At 49.7% G+C, this 18388-nt stretch overlaps 1 long non-coding RNA gene across 1 annotated transcript; it reads left to right on the forward strand.

Moving 5' to 3' along the window:
- The first annotated feature begins 9004 nt into the window (after nucleotides 1-9004).
- LOC139083471 (uncharacterized) lies at nucleotides 9005-12636 on the forward strand. The gene is made up of 3 exons (XR_011540203.1): nucleotides 9005-9113; nucleotides 9877-11974; nucleotides 12401-12636. It is a non-coding gene; the product is annotated as an uncharacterized lncRNA (long non-coding RNA).
- Nucleotides 12637-18388: the final 5752 nt, after the last annotated feature.

An 18388-nucleotide genomic window follows, 5' to 3' on the forward strand; every position in this document is an offset into this window, starting at 1 on the left:
AGGATTTAAACTGTTCTGCCAGGGGGAAAAAATCTTCACCTAGCTCCTTTTAAAACTTTTCAGATGATTGATCAGATTTCCCGGCCAGAGAGAATTCAGGAATCCACAAAGCCTGGAGAGAGGAGCCCAGTGAGAGATGTCACGTGCAGGCATGTGGCTGTGAGCTTCGTCGGTCCTCTTCAGAAGTCGCGGACACCCCAGCCCCGACATCCGCCAAATTATTCGCCTTGGTGGCTGCCCAGGCCTCCGTGTGAGTTCCATTAGGAAACATTTGTTTTTAGCAAACAAGCGCTTGAGAAGAGGATTTCAACTCCCTGGGTTTCTGGGTGACTTATTCTGTGGTTTCCTTGTCCCTCTGCCTCCTGGCACCTCAGGCATTTTGAGCTTCCAGTAGCCTGTGAGGAGGAGGACAGTCAGGGCTGGTGTCCCCTGGGCTCTGTTGGTCTGGGTTATTCTCTGGAAAGGGAATTCAGTTGAAAGGGAGTTTTGCATATCCTTTAGATGACAGAAGGTAACACATAGGGCCCAAAGGAGCCTCATGCCATGCTGGTCACTGTGAACCCCTCCTCTCCCTGTCTTTTTTTTTTTTTTTTTTTTTTTGAGGAAGATTAGCCCTGAGCTAACTACTGCCAATCCTCCTCTTTTTGCTGAGGAAGACTGGCCCTAAGCTAACATCCATGCCCATCTTCCTCTACTTTATACGTGGGATGCCTACCACAGCATGATCCAAACCGGCGAACCCCGGGCCGCTGAGAAGCAGAACGTGTAAACTTAACTGCTGTGCCACCAGGCCGGCCCCACCTCTCCCTGTCTTAATCCCAGGATGGGTCAGACAAGGGGGCACAATGTTGAGCATCAGAACCACAAACCAATAGTTTATCACAGCAGGAGGTTAAGCACGACTCTGCCAGCAGCACCCCTGGGCAAAGCCCTGGCTGGTGCGCACATGGGAATATACAAAATGGGCAGGGACAGCTGCCAGGCATATACAAAGTTCAAAAGGCCATCAGGTCGGAACCAGATAGCTGAGCAATCTGTTCAGCTTAACACAGACACGTGAGGACAATGCCGTTTCCATTTGTTGAAGGGCCAACAGGAGGAAAAACGATCATTATGAGGGCCAGATAACTCAGAGAGGACCCCCTGTGCTGGGAGAACTCAAGAGAGTGAGCCCACCACTTTAACTGGACCTTAAAGCGGGGTTTAAAAACCTAGAAGAGAAGAAGGTTTGGTGTCTAAAGGCTGTTAAAAAAAGGAGGCTTGCCCTGGGAAGAAAGGTCACACACAGTCTCTGGACTTAGTCCTCCATCTGCCACGTTCTGGATACGGTTTTTAGTTCATTGGCAGGTGTATGTTCCAGAACACCCTTGGGGACAGGAGAAACACAACCATTTATTGTGAATAATTCTAGGGTGGATTTACTCTCGTCGTCAGAGTTGGACGTGCCTCGTTCATCTAGGCTGGAGGGTTGTAATGCAGAAGTCTTCGCCTCCCAGCGGGAGAATCGCTGCACGTCCCACAGCTTCTGTGGGGAGGGCAGAGAGCCTCCGAACCCTACAGGGGGCAGCTCTTCTAGGGCTGGCACAAATGGAACTCAGCATGGGCAGAGGGCCGTCTGGAGTGGGGAGCTCCCTAGGGAGGGAATCAGGTGAGGGTACCATGCAGAACACGGAAGGTCCAGGGTGGATTGACAAACTCTGGGTCAAGATGGAGGAAGGGTCCCAGCTGTATAAACGTTCAAGAAAAAATTGGGAGCAGAACAGATTGACTGGAAAACATGTAAGGAAAATCATTTTGAAAAAACAGCAAATCTGAAAATACCAGATGCTGGTGAGGATGTGGGGAAATGGATGCTTTTAAACATTGTAGTTGGGAAGTCCTCTTGGACCAGTAGGCAACACCTAATAATTCTGAAGGTGTGCACATCCCACACCCAGCAGGGCGGCTCCCACTGAGGTCTTTGGCACAGGTGTTCGAGAAAACAAGTACAAAGATATTTATTGAAGCACTGTCTGTAATAGCAAAAAAAAAAGTGAAAACAATCTGTCTTCAGCAAAAGGACAAAGTGAACTCTGGCTTGCTCATCGGAAGTACTGTATCTTGCAGTTAAAATGAATGAACTAGATCTTCATGTATCAACATGTATAATCTCAAAACCATATTGAGTTAAAAAAGCAGGTTGCAAAGTGGTACGCACAGTGATTCCTTTTACATCAAGGTTCAAAACATAAAGAAATAGTACTGTTCTGTTTAGAAATGCATTTATAATCTGGAGCAAACAGAAACACTTGGGGGTTATTTTCACCAACCTCGGGAAGTGGTTACTTCGGAGGAGAAAGAGAGGGAAAAGCGATATAGGGCATTAGCTATTTCTATAAAGCTTTATTTCTGGGGGAAAAAACCTGAAGAAAATAAGGCAAAATATTAGCATCTGTTTAATCTTGGTGGCAGATACAGACGTCTACCCATATTACATTTTATACTCATGGTTGGCTGAATAACAGCCCCCAAAGATGTCCCCCCATGTCCTAATCCCTAGAACCTATGAACATGCTACCTTCTGTGGTAAAAGGGACTTTGCAGGTGGGATTAAGTTAAGGATCCTGAAACGGGAGATTATCTTGAATTATCCCAGTGGGCTCAATGTAATCACAAGGGTCCTTAGAAGATAAGGAGCCCGGAGGGTCAGAGTCAGAGAAAGAACATGTGACAATGGAAGTGAGGTTGGAGGGATGAGCTTTGAAAATGGAAGAAGGGGCCACAAGCCGAGGAATGCAGACGGTTCCTAGAAGCTGGAAAAGGCAAGAAAACAGATTCTCCCTTGAAGATTCCAGAAGGAACAGCCCTACCAACACCATGCCTTTAGACTTCTCACCTCCAGAAGCGTAAGAGAACAAATCTATGTGGTTTTAAGTCACTAAATTCGTGGTAACTTGGGATAGCAGCAAGAGGAAACTAATACAGTACTTTGTTGGAATGTTTCAAAATTTAAAATTTTTTTCCTTTTATTTTATGATATTGTTAGGAGAACAGTGGCAAGGCCTAAGTTCCGTCTCCGGTTCCTCGTCCTTCAGAGGAGGCTGTTTGCCAACGCTTCTCTCAACTAGCCCCTGTATTGAAGAGGCCGAGCTGTGTGCCCATCTCAGGTGGGCCCTGGGGTTCTGGAAGCCCTGGTTGTCAGAAGATATCCAGGCTGTTGGGGTAGGTGAGGTGCACCCCAGGAGAACCTCTGGAGCTGGTCCCTCCCTCCCTGGTAGGTCAAGCTGCCAGAAGCTCACAGAAGTCTGAGGGTGACTGCAGAAATGACCTTGAGACACTGCACCAGGAGCTCCCCTTCCACGCTCCCGGACCCTCATGCGCCTCCTGAAGGGGCCGCGTGGACTTCTTGGGGCCAGCCACTGGCAAGGAGCTTTGCCTGGGAGTGGAGACAACGTTGGCTCCAGATGTTAGATGGCTAGGCCTCCTCAAGGCCAGAGCACTTCTGCCACGGGGTTGGTGGGGGAGACAACAGCGCTGTGCTAACAGGAGCCTCCCCCTCCCCCCCGGACTTGGGTCCATGCCCTCCCCGGGGGACTGGGCAGGAGGGAGGCAGCTGAGACCTGAGCTGTTGCAGGTGCGAAGTACTCAGCCAAGCGAGCCCATTTGTCAAAGAAGTTGGACTTAAAAGGAAGGATACTGACAGGAGAGGGGATTAAAAGGCATGGAAGGATCCAGAAAGAGAGATTTTCAAGAAAAGAAACACCTGTGTAGATGTGTGTGTGTGTGCACATAGGCACACACAGAGGCCCCAGGGAGGGGGCTGTGGAGGGGAGAGAAGCTGGAGAGAGGCGGGTGGCTGTGGGGGAGGCTGCAGGGCCCAGAACACGGCACGGGCAGAAGAGCAGTCTCAGGCGGGACGAAAGACAGTTCTTCTCTTTCCAGATCTGGACACTGGGTGGGAAAGACATGGACACGGGTCTGGGAGGACACCCGCCGGCCCCACGTGGCCGCAGTATGGGAGTGGACGACGGGAGGGTCCAGGGCCTTCACTCTGTCTGCATCACCTGAGCTGTTTTCCAATAACGACGTATTCCTACACTACTTGAGAAATTGAAAATAAACACATTAGGAAGCTGCCGGGTGGCAGAACCACACCACTCGTCTGTCAGTAGCCATGCTGAGGCGGTGGCTCACACCAAAGAACTAGACGGACTCACAACTAAGATATACAACTGTGCACTGGGGGGCTTGGGGGGAAAAAAAAAGAGGAAGCTTGGCAACAGATGTTAGCTCAGGGCGAATCCTTCCCTGCAAAAAACAAATAAATAAACACACTAGACCCCATGAGCAGCACAGACAGTAGGCACTAGAGTTGTCCAGAGACGGGTCAGGCAGGTGTAGGACTCACCGAAGGGGTGGGCTGGGGTGCGATTTGACCAGGTGATGAGGGTACCTAGGGGGAAGAGCTGAGGGGGTGAAGGGAAGGCCTGGCAGGTCTTGAAGGTGGCAGGACCCCCATGGCCAGAGTGAGGCCCCTGTTGGAGAGGAACTGGCAGCTGAGGAGATGCCGACCAGCTGCTTCAGGGCCTCTGGGAAGCTTGTTTCAAAGCTCGGACTCCACCCCCACCCCCACGCCACACACACAGATTCTGAGTCAGGAGGCCTGCCCCAGGCTCTGGAATTCCCATTTGTTTAAGTTTCCCCAATGATTCTGATGGGTCACCAGGATTCTGCTGGGGATGGGGGGATTGCCATGTGAGCAGGGCTCCAGGCCTCACACCCCCTCCAACCAGGGCTGCTCAGCACTTATGTTTTGCATGGGGGCAGCCAAAATCCTGCATCTATGGCTAAAAATAAAGTGTGAACACCTCCAGGGCAGAATGGAAGTGGCTATGTCACTTTGAAGGAAACTGGGTTGTACTCAGCACGACCATAGTTCTGACTGGCCAGGCAACTGTTGAGACAGCGTGGGCCCCAGGGGAGAAGGGCAGGAGGAGTGGGACGAGAGTGGAAAAGAAATGGCACGGCCAACAGACATTTTAGGAGAAGAATCAGAGGAAATGGGGATGCACAAAGGGTGATGAGAAAGATAAGCCCTCGACCCAGAGGGGGAGTTGTCACCAGAGGGTCCTGGGGCAGCCGTATTTCAGGGAAGGTTCCGAGTTAGGGTATGACGGGAAATGGCAGGTGGAACCCTCGGCCAGGGTAAATTTGCTTTCACGGCCACCTTGAGGATGCGGCTGTCCTGCAGGAGAGAGGATGGCTGGGGCGCCCTGGGCCACACTAGGGAGCTCCAGGAGGACAGCAGGAGGAGAGGACTCAGGGAACTCACAGGGGAACGCTCAGGTGATGTGGCAAATTTCCCATAAAAGAGTATTCTCCCGGTCACCTCTCCTTTCTGAGAGACCGTCTCCCTGGGAAGGCCTGGGACAGCCCAGCGCCATGGTGACAGCAAGGTGGGGGATGGGGGAGGCAGAGCCAGTGAGGCCCTGTTGCAATCTGCTGACCCTATCCCCCTACAAAGAACTTCTCACCACAGACAGTCTGGCCCCAGCATCACGGCTCCATTACCTGGAACCCGACGTCCGAGCTACTTCCCAAGGGCCTGGCTCCTGCTCCTCTGACAGCTTCTCTCCACACGATGTCCGCCCGTCTCCTGGCCCCACTCAATCCGAGGTCCCTACACCTCAGAGCAGAAGACAGAGCGGGAGGCCCTTTCCATGGGTGACAGGACCCAGGAGGGGCTGAGTCAACCCTCAGACGCACCCCAGCTCAGACTATTACTTATCAACTGCATTTTTTATTAAGGTACCAAAACACAAGATAACGTTCTGGCACAGTGTGTTCAGAATTTAAATAAATATAACATAAGACAGGCCCAGGAGAATTGGGTATACAATCAAGAAAGAGGATGCGGCCAGCCTGGTGGTGCAGCGGTTTTGTGCACGCTTTCTGCTTAGGTGGCCCAGGGTTCGCCGGTTCGGATCCTGGGTACGGATGTGGCACCGCTTGTCAAGCCATGCTGTGCAGTAATCCCACATATAAAGTAGAGGAAGACGGGCACGGATGTTAGCTCAGGGCCAGTCTTCCTCAGCAAAAAAAGAGGAGGATTGGCAGCACTTAGCTCAGGACTAAGCTTCCTCAAAACAAAAAAAAAGATAGAGGAAAAAATTATAAATGCATTTTTTTCTTTCTGTTTTAGCAACAGTGCTGCCACAAGCATTTTTGTAGCTATACATTTTGGACACCTTCAAGATTCCTTCCAGATCACTTCCAGAGGTGGAATAGATAGGTCATAGGGTACTGGGAATTTTAAGGCTTAATTTTCCTCCAAAAAAGGCTTTTCCAGTTATTGTGCATTCCTAGAAGTAATTCGCGAGAAGGCCTGTGCCCAGCAGTGGGTATTCATTTGCTGGTCTGTTAGGTAATAAGGTGAAATGTTATCTCAAATGGTTTTATTTTTGCTTTGCTTTGAGTATTAAGGAGGTTGAGGATTTTCTTCTCTTATTAACCATTTGGTCATTATTTTGATTAATCTACCTGCTGACATCCTCCATCTCTCTCTTTGGTGCCCTATACTTTACAAGCTCTTTGTACATTAAGGATATTTGCCTCTGTTGCCACCTTTGTCTGGAAAATTTATTTTCCAAGTTTGTCTTTAAATTTGTTTGTGGTTTTTGACATACAGAAATTTTTTATTAAAAAAATGAAATCCAGTAGGTTTTTTTGGCTTATTTCTGTCTTGAGTGAGGTTCTGAGGTACAAACAGTAAGAATAGAAAGGGGGGCCGGCTCGGTGGCCCAGTGGTTAAGTTTGCGTGCTCCGCTGCGGTGGCCCAGGGTTCGGATCCCGGGCGCGGACATGGCACCGCTCTTCAGGCCACGTTGAAGCGGCGTCCCACATCCCACAACTAGAAGGACCTGCAACTAAGATTTACAACTATGTACAGGGGGTGTTGGGGAGATAAAGCAGAAAAAAAAAAAAAAGAAGATTGGCAACGGTTGTTAGCTCAGATGCCAATCTTTAAAGAAAAGAGTACAAAGGAATTTAGGGGGCGGGGGTGACAATCTCTGGAGACGGGCTGTGTAGTCCAGGTTCCAGTTCGCTAAAGGTGGCCATTCCACATTCACACTGGAATTCCTGTCAGAGGGTGGGAAGGGACAGGCAGGGAGGGAGGACCTGCATGGCAGGGGGCGCCTGGCCACACGCAGCGTGTAGGTGGGAGGATGACTCCAAGTTGGTCCTGTGTGGTGACGGGACGAAAGAGAGGCCTGCCACGGCCAGGGGACCAGATTATCTCATCCGGAAACCAACACGGAGCCTGAACCATCTGAGAAGGGGACAGAACCCACCCAAGGGGGCTGTCCTTGGACCCCAGTGAGGCACAGCTGTGCAATAGACAGCAGTCTAAACACCATGCCGGAAGTTTGGCCTAATCACAGATAGGGTCCGAGTGGGAAACCATTCCGAGGTTGAGTCCTCAGTTTACCCGTCCCTAAGCCGTGAGAGGTGCTGCTCAGAGGGGTCTTGCTCCTGGCGTGCACGCTGCACTTTCAAAGACGGCAGAGTTGTTGCTCTTTTCCTGTTTACCGAGTCGGAATTTTAAGAATCACTGAAAAGCTGCCTTTCTTCTCCATCCAAAAGTTGACAGAAACTCAAGCCCGGTTTGTCTGTGAAAATTGAAAATCGTCCTCTAAGTTTCACATTGTGTGTTGACTGTTTGCGTCGACGAATTTGAAAACAAAGGTCAGAGGCATTCTTTGTAACTTACTGTAGACATTTCAAAAGAACAATCTGGCGAATGCCGAGAAGTTACAGAAATAGATTGTGTGGTCACTGGCTGATTAAAATGGAAAAGCCAAAGGTTTTCCGAGAGGGAACAAAAGGAGGTGAGGAGTCTAGACTGGCCACTCAGAGGAGTGTTTGTGTGTCACCGAGGAGTGACTGGCAGTTTGGGGGGCTCGCCTCGGCCCTGTCTAACTGGTCATCATTCTGGGGTGTGGATGCCCAGGATCTTTATTGGCACAGCTGGCTCTGAACGAAGGCTTTTCCCAACAGGGCCAGAGAGTCGCCTGGGGCAGCTGCTCTGTGCGAGTCCGCCTCTGTGGAAACAGTCTGAGTGGGTCATGCCAGCGAGGGTGTGTGTCCCTGGGCCTGACATCCCGTGTTGCTGGGCAACTCAGTGTGTACGGGTGTGTCCCCTTAGCACTCTCTCTCCTGCTAGTCCATGGGCACAGCCTGAACGGCAGGCGTGACCGTCCCCATGTGATCAGGTCTGTGACAGCCCCTGTTCTCTGGGCTCAATGATGACAGGCACAAAAGTACCCAAGCGGTGTATGCCTGGGGTTCTCCCAAGTGCTCCCTTGGGAGGTTGTGGCTGAAACTGGAAGTTTCCATCTGGTCGCGTGTGTGCAGACCCCTCTGGGTCTGGGCAGTGGACTGTCAAGGCGCCAGCAGGACGTGCTCGTGCCTGAGGGTCTGTAGTGGAGCTGGTATCTCCAGGCCCGGCTGTCCCTCTTTGGGGGCTGGCCTTGGGCATCGCAGAATCTTGCAGGAGTGATGACTCCTGCCAGACGCTTCTCATCATCCTCGCAGGAACCTTCTGAATTCACTATTTGGAACCAGCCCACAGTCACTGCGCCACGGGCAGCCATCCTTCTAGGCAGAAAGCAAATGTAACAAGGCAGATGTGTGAGTGCCTAAAATTGCTTAGAAAGAAAATTTTCAGAGAAAGAAAAAAAGACTTTAAAAATATTTTCAACAATGAAAACAACATCTTGGAAGTAGAGAACCTTCTAGGGTGATTCCTTTAGTGTTCTCTTCTCTTTTGGTCTTGAAGAGCTCTACTTTACTATCGTCGAGGTGAGAAAATGGTTTCAGAAAAGGAGATGATTTGCTCACACTGCACAGAGAGGTGGAGACAAGAGCTGGGACTAAACCCGGCTCCTGAAGGTCCCCCAGGCTCTTCCCAGCGTGTTTGTGTTTCTGTTTACAGCTGTGTGTCTCTGGGCGTGTCCCCCTCTGGGCTGTGCACAAGCGGGCTCTAGGTGTGTCCCCGGCTCCAAGCAGCTCGGCCAGCAAAGCGTTTCTCCACTGCAGGGAATTTCCAGGAGGCAGATCCTGCCTCAGCTGCGGTGAGGCATTATTTCCTTGGGAGGAAACCAGCTCTCAGCAGCCAGAAAAGAAACAGTTTCCACTCCGGGAGGGGGATGGGGAAGTGGGGGAGGGCGGAGGGGAGGGAGGAGAGACGTCCTCCCCGAGGCCTGCCTGGAAGGGAGCTGCCTCAGGGCCCACAGGCCCCTGGCTCCCCGAGCCTCCAGACACAGTTTAAATTTAGACCTTCTATTCTGTCCTGGCAGCTCGGCCTCACCCTGCAGCCACACAGCTGGCCAGTGTCCCCAGGCACACTGCTTCTCCAGGACGGAGGGGTGCAGAGTGTAGGAAACTCTCCCAGAGGCAAACCGTGTCCTCATAACTGTTTGGCGGAACTAGGATGTATGTAGAGAGGAATGGAAGAAAGAACAAAGGCGGAAAAATCACCTCCTAACTCACATTTCAGAACCTGGGCCCCCAAATCCACACGCCCCACTAACTCCACCAATGGCAAAGTGTTTGTCCCGCAGCCATTTGTGGAGAGTCGGCCACGTGAGAAGCTGAGATGGGAACCGACGCAGGCCCGTTCGGGGGGGGGGGGGAGTGTTCCAGGAACACGCAGGAGAAGAGGCAGCGTAACCATCCTCATCCCTAAGGACACCACTTCGTTTGGCCTCTGCTGGGACGCTCCTTCCCCCGCCGTCCAGCTCAGCCCCCGCCTCCCCCTCCCCGCCCCTTCCCCACTTCGCCTTCTCCCAGTGCGCGCCATCGTCTGATAATGCGGGGTATTCCTGTGTCCAACAGGTGCCTTTCCCGAATGGACGGTCCAGGACGGCAGGAACCTGGTCTGGCTCACGCTGCATCCAGTGCCTAGAGAAACAGGCTTCATTAACTGACCACCCGCTTTGTGCCAGGCGCTGTCTTAAATGCTTTAAACGCATCATCTGATCTGATCCTCACCATAGTCCTACAAGGATTTTGACCCAAGTAGGAGAATGATGCTCGGAGAAGCTGAGAATCTTGCCCAAGGACATATAATTTGACCCTCGCAGTCTGCGCGTCTGCACGTACTCTTAACTGCCATACCGTAGACTTGGCCGTGAGAATGTGCCCTTTCCACCGGCCCTGCACATCCTCTGCTGGGGAACCACCCCCCTTATTCGGCCCTTGCTTGCTGAGCTCCCTGTGCCAGCCTTAGGAATGCTGAACCCCTGCCGCCCCACCCCTACCGCCCTGGCCTTTGGAGGGGGCGTGGAGGTGCACTCACGCTTGGGGGATCCAGAATATCCCACTGTGAAGAGGGTTGTTTTTCTCTTGAACGCCCTTTATCTGAAATCAGGGCCTCCCAAAAGAATTCGACTGCCGTAAGTCCCCTCCCCAGGAGTTTTGCAACCAGAGAAGGTTGACTCCTGTCACCAGAGAGAAATCTGCACTGCGATAAGAAAACTATGAGATCACCCATCTCTTCTCCTAAGGGCCCATTTATCTTTCCAAAAATCGTTTGTTTTTCTGTAAGTTCTCCTCTCCCCCTCCCCTTCCCCTATGAAGATGGGCTGTAAGCTCCAAATTCTAACTACCTCCTTGAGTCACACTTTTCCGTGAACCCCTAGGCACGTATGTGAACTAAAAATCCATCTTTTCTCTTACTGATCTGTATTTTGCCAGTTTAATTTGCAGGCTCCCAAGTAGTGAACCTAAGAGGGTGGAGAAAAGGTTTTCCTCCTAGACAACGCCAAGTTCGATCAGGAGGGAGAAACGCTGGTGGTACCATCCTTCAGAGGGGAGGGGACCTGCTGACCCCTGACCGGTTGTTGGTGGCCAGGATGGATTTGTGCTCATTTTTCTTCTGCCCATCACTGTGCATCCTAGGACACTACAATCTCTGCAACTGAGTTTCTTTCACACAAAGCGAACATATACTGGAAGCTGCTCCCTCAGCCTTCTCAACATGCTTCCGGCTGAAGGAAAGGAGACACCAGCAAGGCCACTGCCCCAGGCAGTAGGTTGGCTGGCCTGAGAGGGCAAGTGGGCACTTAGTCTGGGGAATTCACCATGGTCTGCAGTGCAGCCCTTAGCTTTGGGGCAGAGAAGATCCCTTTTGGCAGGACTGACTCACATTAATCAAACTCACCAAGCGCTGACGTAAAAACTGGAATGCTATCTTCCTATTTTGCAGAGGAGCCTGTGTGCGAGACAAGATGCTCACACAGGCAGGTCTGGACAGTTCTCTCTCTCCTGGTGTGGGAGTCTGGCAGAAACAACTACAGTGAGAGGTTGCTGGGTGGGCTGGGATCTGTTGGTGTATCTCAGTGGCCCAAAGCGATGAAGGGGTCAGATGTCCATGAGAAGAAGGCTCTGCTGGACATGTAGGTTAGTAGGAGAAAGTACGTATTCTTCAACTCAAAGCTTATTTCAGAACATAACATGTAAACACTGATAAACTTGGAACTGCTCTGAGTCGGGGGAGAGGGAAGCCCAGCCCCAGGGAGCTCCAGGGAGCAGCTGGAACACTTCTGGCCTCTTAGCAACTTTCTGAGGTGTCCCTGGCCAATGGCAGCTGGCCTGCCTGACACTTCTGGGGAGGGAAGCTGGGCCGGAGAGCTGCTTGTTGCAGGAGCGTTCAGTATGAGGAGGGTGGCATTTCTGATAAAGGGCCCGAGGTCAGCTGGGGAGGGTGTGGTTAATCTCTGGATAGCCAGAGATCCTGGTACCGTAACACCTGGATAGGGGACATCACAGATGAAGTCTGCTACCCAAAGGCCGACTTACCTCTGACCACCCCCTGCCCAAAATTCTACTGTGTAGTCATTTTTTAGATTTCGGTACTATGGTCCTATAAGGCCCCTTTGGAAATGCAGATCCACCTAAAGAGGAATAACCCAGTATTCCTGAAATTTTTGAGGTGAGTAAGTGACTCCTAGAACCATCCTGAAATTTCTGGCTATTTCTGGGTACGCCTGCTTCTAAGCAAAGGCAAGCTGACTGCTTGTAAATGACCACAGAAATAAAAGGAGAGGAATAGGAGGAAGCTATTTCTATGTAGATAAAGAGCAATTTCCAAGACAATATTGTTAAATAAGGAAGCCAGGTGCAGACCAGGTACCTAACATCTTAGCGTTTAAGTAAGAAAAGGCAGGGTGCCTGCACACCTTCACCTTTGGCTGTAAATGTGGTGAGCAGCCCTGGAAGGGGAGAGAAGCTGGTCAAGTTGGAGGCCAAGCGACGGGTGGGAGAGAAACTTGTACCATGTACTCTTTTCAACTTTTGATCGTCCCATGTGCTTGTGTATTAATTCAAAGAACAATTTGTTTTTAAAAATTCGTTTCAGGGGCCGGCCCCATGGCGGAGTGGTTAAGTTCTTGCGTTCCGATTCGGCACCCCAAGGTTTCGCCGGTTTGGATCCTGGGCATGGACCTGGCACCGCTCATCAGGCCATGCTGAGGCGGCGTCCCACATGCTACAACTAGAAGGACCCACAACTGAAATATACAGCTATGTACCGGGGGGCTTTGGGGAGAAGAAGAAGAAGAAAAAAAAGAAGATTGGCAACAGATGTTAGCTCAGGTGCCACTCTTTAATAAATAAATAAATAAGTAAGTAAAAATTCTTTTGGGGCTGGCCCTATGGCCTACTGGTCAAGTTCAGCATGCTCTGCTTTGGTAGCCCAGGTTTGGTTCCCGGGCATGGACCTATACTACTCATCAATGACCATGCTGTGGTGGCAACCCACATACAAAATAGAGGAAGACTGGCACAGATGTTAGCTCAGGGCAAATTTTCCTCAGCAAAAGAAAAAGAAAAAGAAAAAAAATTTGTTTGGCCTGATATGTAACTGCAGATGCTCCTGCCTCTAGCTCCAAGATGCAGTTCTGTGCTCTGCCACTAACCTGCTCCCAGGTCCTCATCACTGGCCAGGTAGCACCCTACATCCTCAGCCCAGGGACCCAGGGACCCTGGCAAGGGAACAGGTGCCAAGCAGGGGCAGTACCTGGGGACCTCTGGCAAGAGTTTGTGGCACTGTCTATAGCTCATAATGCCCTAAAGGAATAGAAGAACCACAAGCACCTAAGCAAAGCCACCAGGGTGCTGTGTGGGCCAACCCCAGCAGATGGCAGCGTGTGGCCAGCTGCCGGGGAAGGGTGCCAGCCACACAGGAGTGGGGACTGGACACCGCGAGAGAAGGCTGGCAGGGTGACCGTGAGGGCAGAAGGACCCTGGCCAAGGCTAGGTGGGCTTCCCCATCTTCTCTGTGCCACAGGCCCCTTGGAGTCTGGCAACCTTCTCAGAGTGAGGTTTTTAAACGCATAAAGTAAAATACCCAGGATTACAAAGGAAGCAAATTATATTGAAATACGATTGCCATGAGTGATTAATAATTCTTTATTAATGTATTAAATCAGGATTGGATCCAGTGGTAGGCCTGATAACTACCATGATTTTGAAGTCATGACGAGCATAGATAATATTCAAAGTATCTGCCACCACAGTGGTGTGATATGAAAATAGCTGTGACTCCTGTTGGTGACGAAGTCCCAGGGGCCGCCTTTACTACTGTGGTACAATGTCTGCATGCACAATGGAAGGAGATGCTAGATTTCAATTCAAGATTAGCAAAAATAGACATGCAGATTTTTCCTTCCCAAGTTCACCGACTTCCAAAACCTTAACTGCTGTCTGAGAATCTGAGAAGTGCAGCTTGGAAGGGGCACCAAGTGGAGAAGAAAAGATGGGTTTCTAGACTGTCTCCCCAAACCAGTGTTTCCTTCTGCCATTCACAGTGAGTGTCAGAGACCCGGACGGCCTAGCAGGGGCAGCGGAGGTGCAGGAGGCCTGGGCCTGGTCCAGCTGCTGTGGGACACTTTGCCCTGGCTGGAAGCGGGTCTGGAATTGACACAGACGGATGCTCCTCCCAATGCCTCTGGGCACTCCAGTGACACAAGAAAGTCAGGCCCTGGCTGGGAGGACCAGTCAGGGTTCCCCTCCCTTCTTGTTCCTCCATCTCCCCTCCAAGGCCCCCCCAGTTCCTTTAACTGCAGGGGGGCCCATGCCTGAGTATCTGGAAGCCAAGAAATGCCCCGGGGCCCCTCCTCCCTGCAGAAGGTGTTTCCCTTCATGTGGATAATGGCCATTGACGACGAGGAAGTGAGGGGAAGTCTTTCTCCTCTGCTTATGCGTCCACCTGAACAGATGCTTTGAGTCTGAACCTAAAAACAGGGGGCCCAGACAATCCCATGTTACGGCTGTGGGCATGGCATATTCTCTTTCAGTTTGTCTATTCGGTTTGCTTCTTCATTTTGTGTTTCAAAACTTTTTTTTTTATGATTTTATTTTTTTCCTTTTTCTCCTCGAAGCCCCCCAGTACATAGTTGTATATTCTTCGTTGTGGGTCCTTCTAGTTGTGGTATGTGGGACGCTGCCTCAGCGTGGTTCGATGAGCAGTGCCATGTCCTCGCCCAGGATTTGAACCAACAAATCACTGGGCCGCCTGCAGCGGAGCACGCGAACTTAACCACTTGGCCACAGGGCCAGCCCCATCAAAACATTTTAAACATATGTAAAAGTAAATAAAAGGGACTCCCATTGACCCTCTCTCCCAGAGTCTACAGTTGCCAATTTTTTGCCACACAGGCTTTATTTGTCCCTTTCCAGTATAACTATTAGAAGTGCCCTCCTTCACTCCGGAAGTCCTAGTTTGGACAACTAAATGCAATATCTGATCCTAGACTAGATCATGCACTGGAGGGAAAAAGTGCTATTAAGGACATCTTTGGATCAATTGATAAAAATGGGAATATAAACAGTAGAGCAGATACAAGTATTACATCAAAGTTATATTTACCAAAGTTGATTGAAAAAAATATGGTTATGTAAGACAGTTTCCTTATTCTTAGGAAATAAATAGGAGTAAGGGGCCATGGTGCACGCAACCAACTTTCAAATGTTTCAGAAAAAAAGCATGTATATACACATATGTACATGTAAACATACGTATATGTATGTATACAAGTGTGTATACACATATGTGTGTGTATATATATTGAGAGAAAGAGATTGAAAGTAAATAAGAAAAATGCTAAAATTGGTGAATCTGAGTAAAGATATAGGAGTGTTCTTATACTATTTGTATTCTTTCAATTTTTCTGTAAGTTTGGAATTATTTCCAGAAAAACATACAAAAAACCCTATGTTAGCAAACCAATGAGAAGTGCTAGTCTGGACAATAAATTATGTGGCCACCCTACCTAAGATTAATCTAAAATCTAAAATGGCCACTGTGGGTTTGACTGTGCTGGGGAGGGAAAAGCCCCTGCTACCCCTCTTGAGTTCTTATGCCTGGACTAATAATTAAACTGACACAAGACCAGAGTAACAGGAGGGAAAAAGCAATTTAATACGTACGTACAGGAGATCATAAAAGTGATCCTCTAAGAGTGAACAAATCAGCTAGTTTATATATCTTTTTATACAAATAAATAATAAAAATCTGTAATTGACAAGACAAAGAAACTTAGCTTTGGGCTATGTTAATTACATAATTGTGAGGAATTTAAGCAGAGTTTAGGCTTGAGGTAGTAAATTAGTAAAAGTAACAAGAGTTGTTTATACAGGCTTCTCAGCCCTGAACTCCCCAGCTCTGTGATAAGGATGTCTCTATTTCCTGGTGCAAGGAGGGTACTTTTCTCATGGGAGATTTATTTCCTGCCTTCAGGAGGAACAGAGAGAGGAGAGTCAAAACTTTAAGTCAAAACAAATAACTTAAATTCAAAATAGTCCATATGCCATTGTGGGACACTTTGGAGCAGCCTGCCCTGGGTGCCAACAACTGGGAGGCAAGTCCCGAGATTCCAGGCTGAAAGAGTTCTGTCTCACAATTCTGTTTATTCTCTGCCCCACCCTCATTTGCATCTGTATGAAAGGCTACAGAGAATATTCATAAAACCAGGCCCATTTTGTTGAGCAATGGCTGCATGCAGAACCCTGGGGTAGGGGCAACAGTGCCAAGATGACTGAAGTGGCTCGTGGGCAGGTGGGCAGTGTTAGGGGCCATCCTGACGGCAGGGAGCTCTGCAGCCCCAGGTCTGGCCCCCCCTGGTGCTGGCCCCAGAGGCCCTTAAGTGCTTGAGTTCCACAATCCTCCCCTGTTACGGAGGCTGGGATGCCAGGACGTGGCTGTGTGCTGTGCATTGGCCTGGAGCAATCTCTTGCCTGGGGCATCTCTGCACATCATTGACAGGAGCTGCTGTCCACTGGAATGAACTAGAACAAGAGCTGACTGTCCGTGGCCCTCACCCAACACCTGGGCTTTTCATAAGGGGTCTAGAGTCCATGAGAATCCCCCAGTCCAAGAAAAGATCTCCTAGGTAGAAGCATTCTGCCCCATCGTGCCTTTTTTTTTTTTTTGGAGGAAGATCAGCCCTGAGCTAACATCCATGCCCATCCTCCTCTACTTTATATGTGGACAGCATGGCGTGCCAAGCGGTGCCATGTCCGCACCCAGGATCTGAACTGGCGAACCCCGGGCCACCAAAGTGGAACGTGCGAACTTAACTGCTGCGCCACCGGGCTGGCCCCCCATCATCCCTTTTTGTTAGCCAACTCTGGGTTGGAATTTAATATATTTACTCTAATCTCCTGGATGTCTCCGCGTCAACTGGTGTGCCCCTTCCCCCTGCACCCTTCTCCTACCCTTGAAACTCAGAAGTATAATAACAATAACAATGGCTGACACTTTATGCACATTTCATCATTTAATCCTCCCAAGAACTGGAGGAGGTAAGTACTATTATCCCCTTCCACACAGTTTAGAAAACATTAACTAAGTTCACCCAGCTAGAGAGTGGTGGCACTGAGCTTCCAGCACAGGCAGCGCAGGAAGGGGTGGGGCAGGCAGAGCTGCTCCCGGGAGGCGTCCTCGCCCCAGGACCTGGGAGCCCAGAGAGTGAAAAGCCCACTCTGAAATGGACACAAGGGTGGGCTACAGTCCCAGATTTCTGAATCTCCATGAATATAACGGGATGTCCTGAGCACAGACTTGGGAACCAGGCTGCTTGGGTTCAAACTCCAGTTTAGCTGATCACTAGCTGGGTGACTTTGGGCAAGTGTCTGTACCTCGGTTTGCTCCTCTGTAAAATGGGCATAATAATGGTACCACATGGGGTGGCTGTGTGTATTCATGAGTTACACACACAGAGATTCTCTGACGGCATTCGCTCTTTCTCACAAAATGCTGCTTTCTGTGCATCCCTCCCTTAAAGCCACTTGACCCTGAGGATTCACCCACTTTTTAAAAATTAGTCAATGAGTTTACCCAATAGAGGGTTGATTACTCAAGTAGTTATCTCTTAAGAAAGTACAAAAGGCTGTGAAAGAGAAGAGTTGGGTCAAGGTGGAAAAATTTCTGAAAGCCTGTATGTGTGTGTGACCTGTTTAAACACAAAGAAGTAGGTCTGCAAGGATCCACAGCGCACTGCTCAAGGTGCTCGCCTGCCTTGGGGATGGCAGGGGCAGGGAGGCGAGACAAGGGCTTCTGCATTTTACTTGTATAGGCATCAGCATTTAAAAAAAAATTAACAACAAACACGTGCTACTGTCACGAAGCAAAGTGGGTTTGCTTCTTGGTGAGCTGAAATCAGAGCCTTCACCAGAAGTAGTTGTCACACAAAGGAAAGTTTATTTGCCGCAAATAGGAGACCTCGGGGAATCATTTCCAAAGTCGGGGCTCTCTGTGAGCACAGGACAGGAGGGGCCGTTTATTTCAGATGGGGAATGAATATTCAAAGGAGAGAGGTGGGTATTCGCTTGCGCAGGCTCAGTTGGAAAACATGCTTCCACATACATCACGTTATGGCAACAAGGCCTAAGCCCCTCCAAGAGGGAAGATCTTAGCGTTAAAAATGAGGCAAAGGTCACCTCCTGGACACTTTTGGCCCATCTGCACAGGCGTCGCTCTTGTGGTGGGGTTTGGACCAGTTCGGGGTGGTTGGTGATTGCATCTCTGAACATAACAAAAAAGAAAAAATAATTTGGAGAAACAATTATATGCTTCCAAAACTTCCCTCAAGTTCCTTGGGGCAATTAGTCGGTGACACTACCATTGGACTTTCAAAAAAATTATTAAAATAAGAAAAGGTGTTTTTTTCAAATACTTTCTTTTCCTGGATACTAGTCAGACCATTGAACACGGGGCTAAAAATGGATCTATAATTAACACAGGAAGAGTTTTCCTCAAACTTTAACTTGAGGGCCTGGAATTTACAACAAGGGCAACAGAAAGAGGACATTCCCAGTGGGGTTTTCTTTAGTTAAGAAGGGTCTG

This window comes from Equus przewalskii, chromosome 5 (assembly GCF_037783145.1).
Source record: "Equus przewalskii isolate Varuska chromosome 5, EquPr2, whole genome shotgun sequence".
Taxonomy (NCBI): domain Eukaryota; kingdom Metazoa; phylum Chordata; class Mammalia; order Perissodactyla; family Equidae; genus Equus; species Equus przewalskii.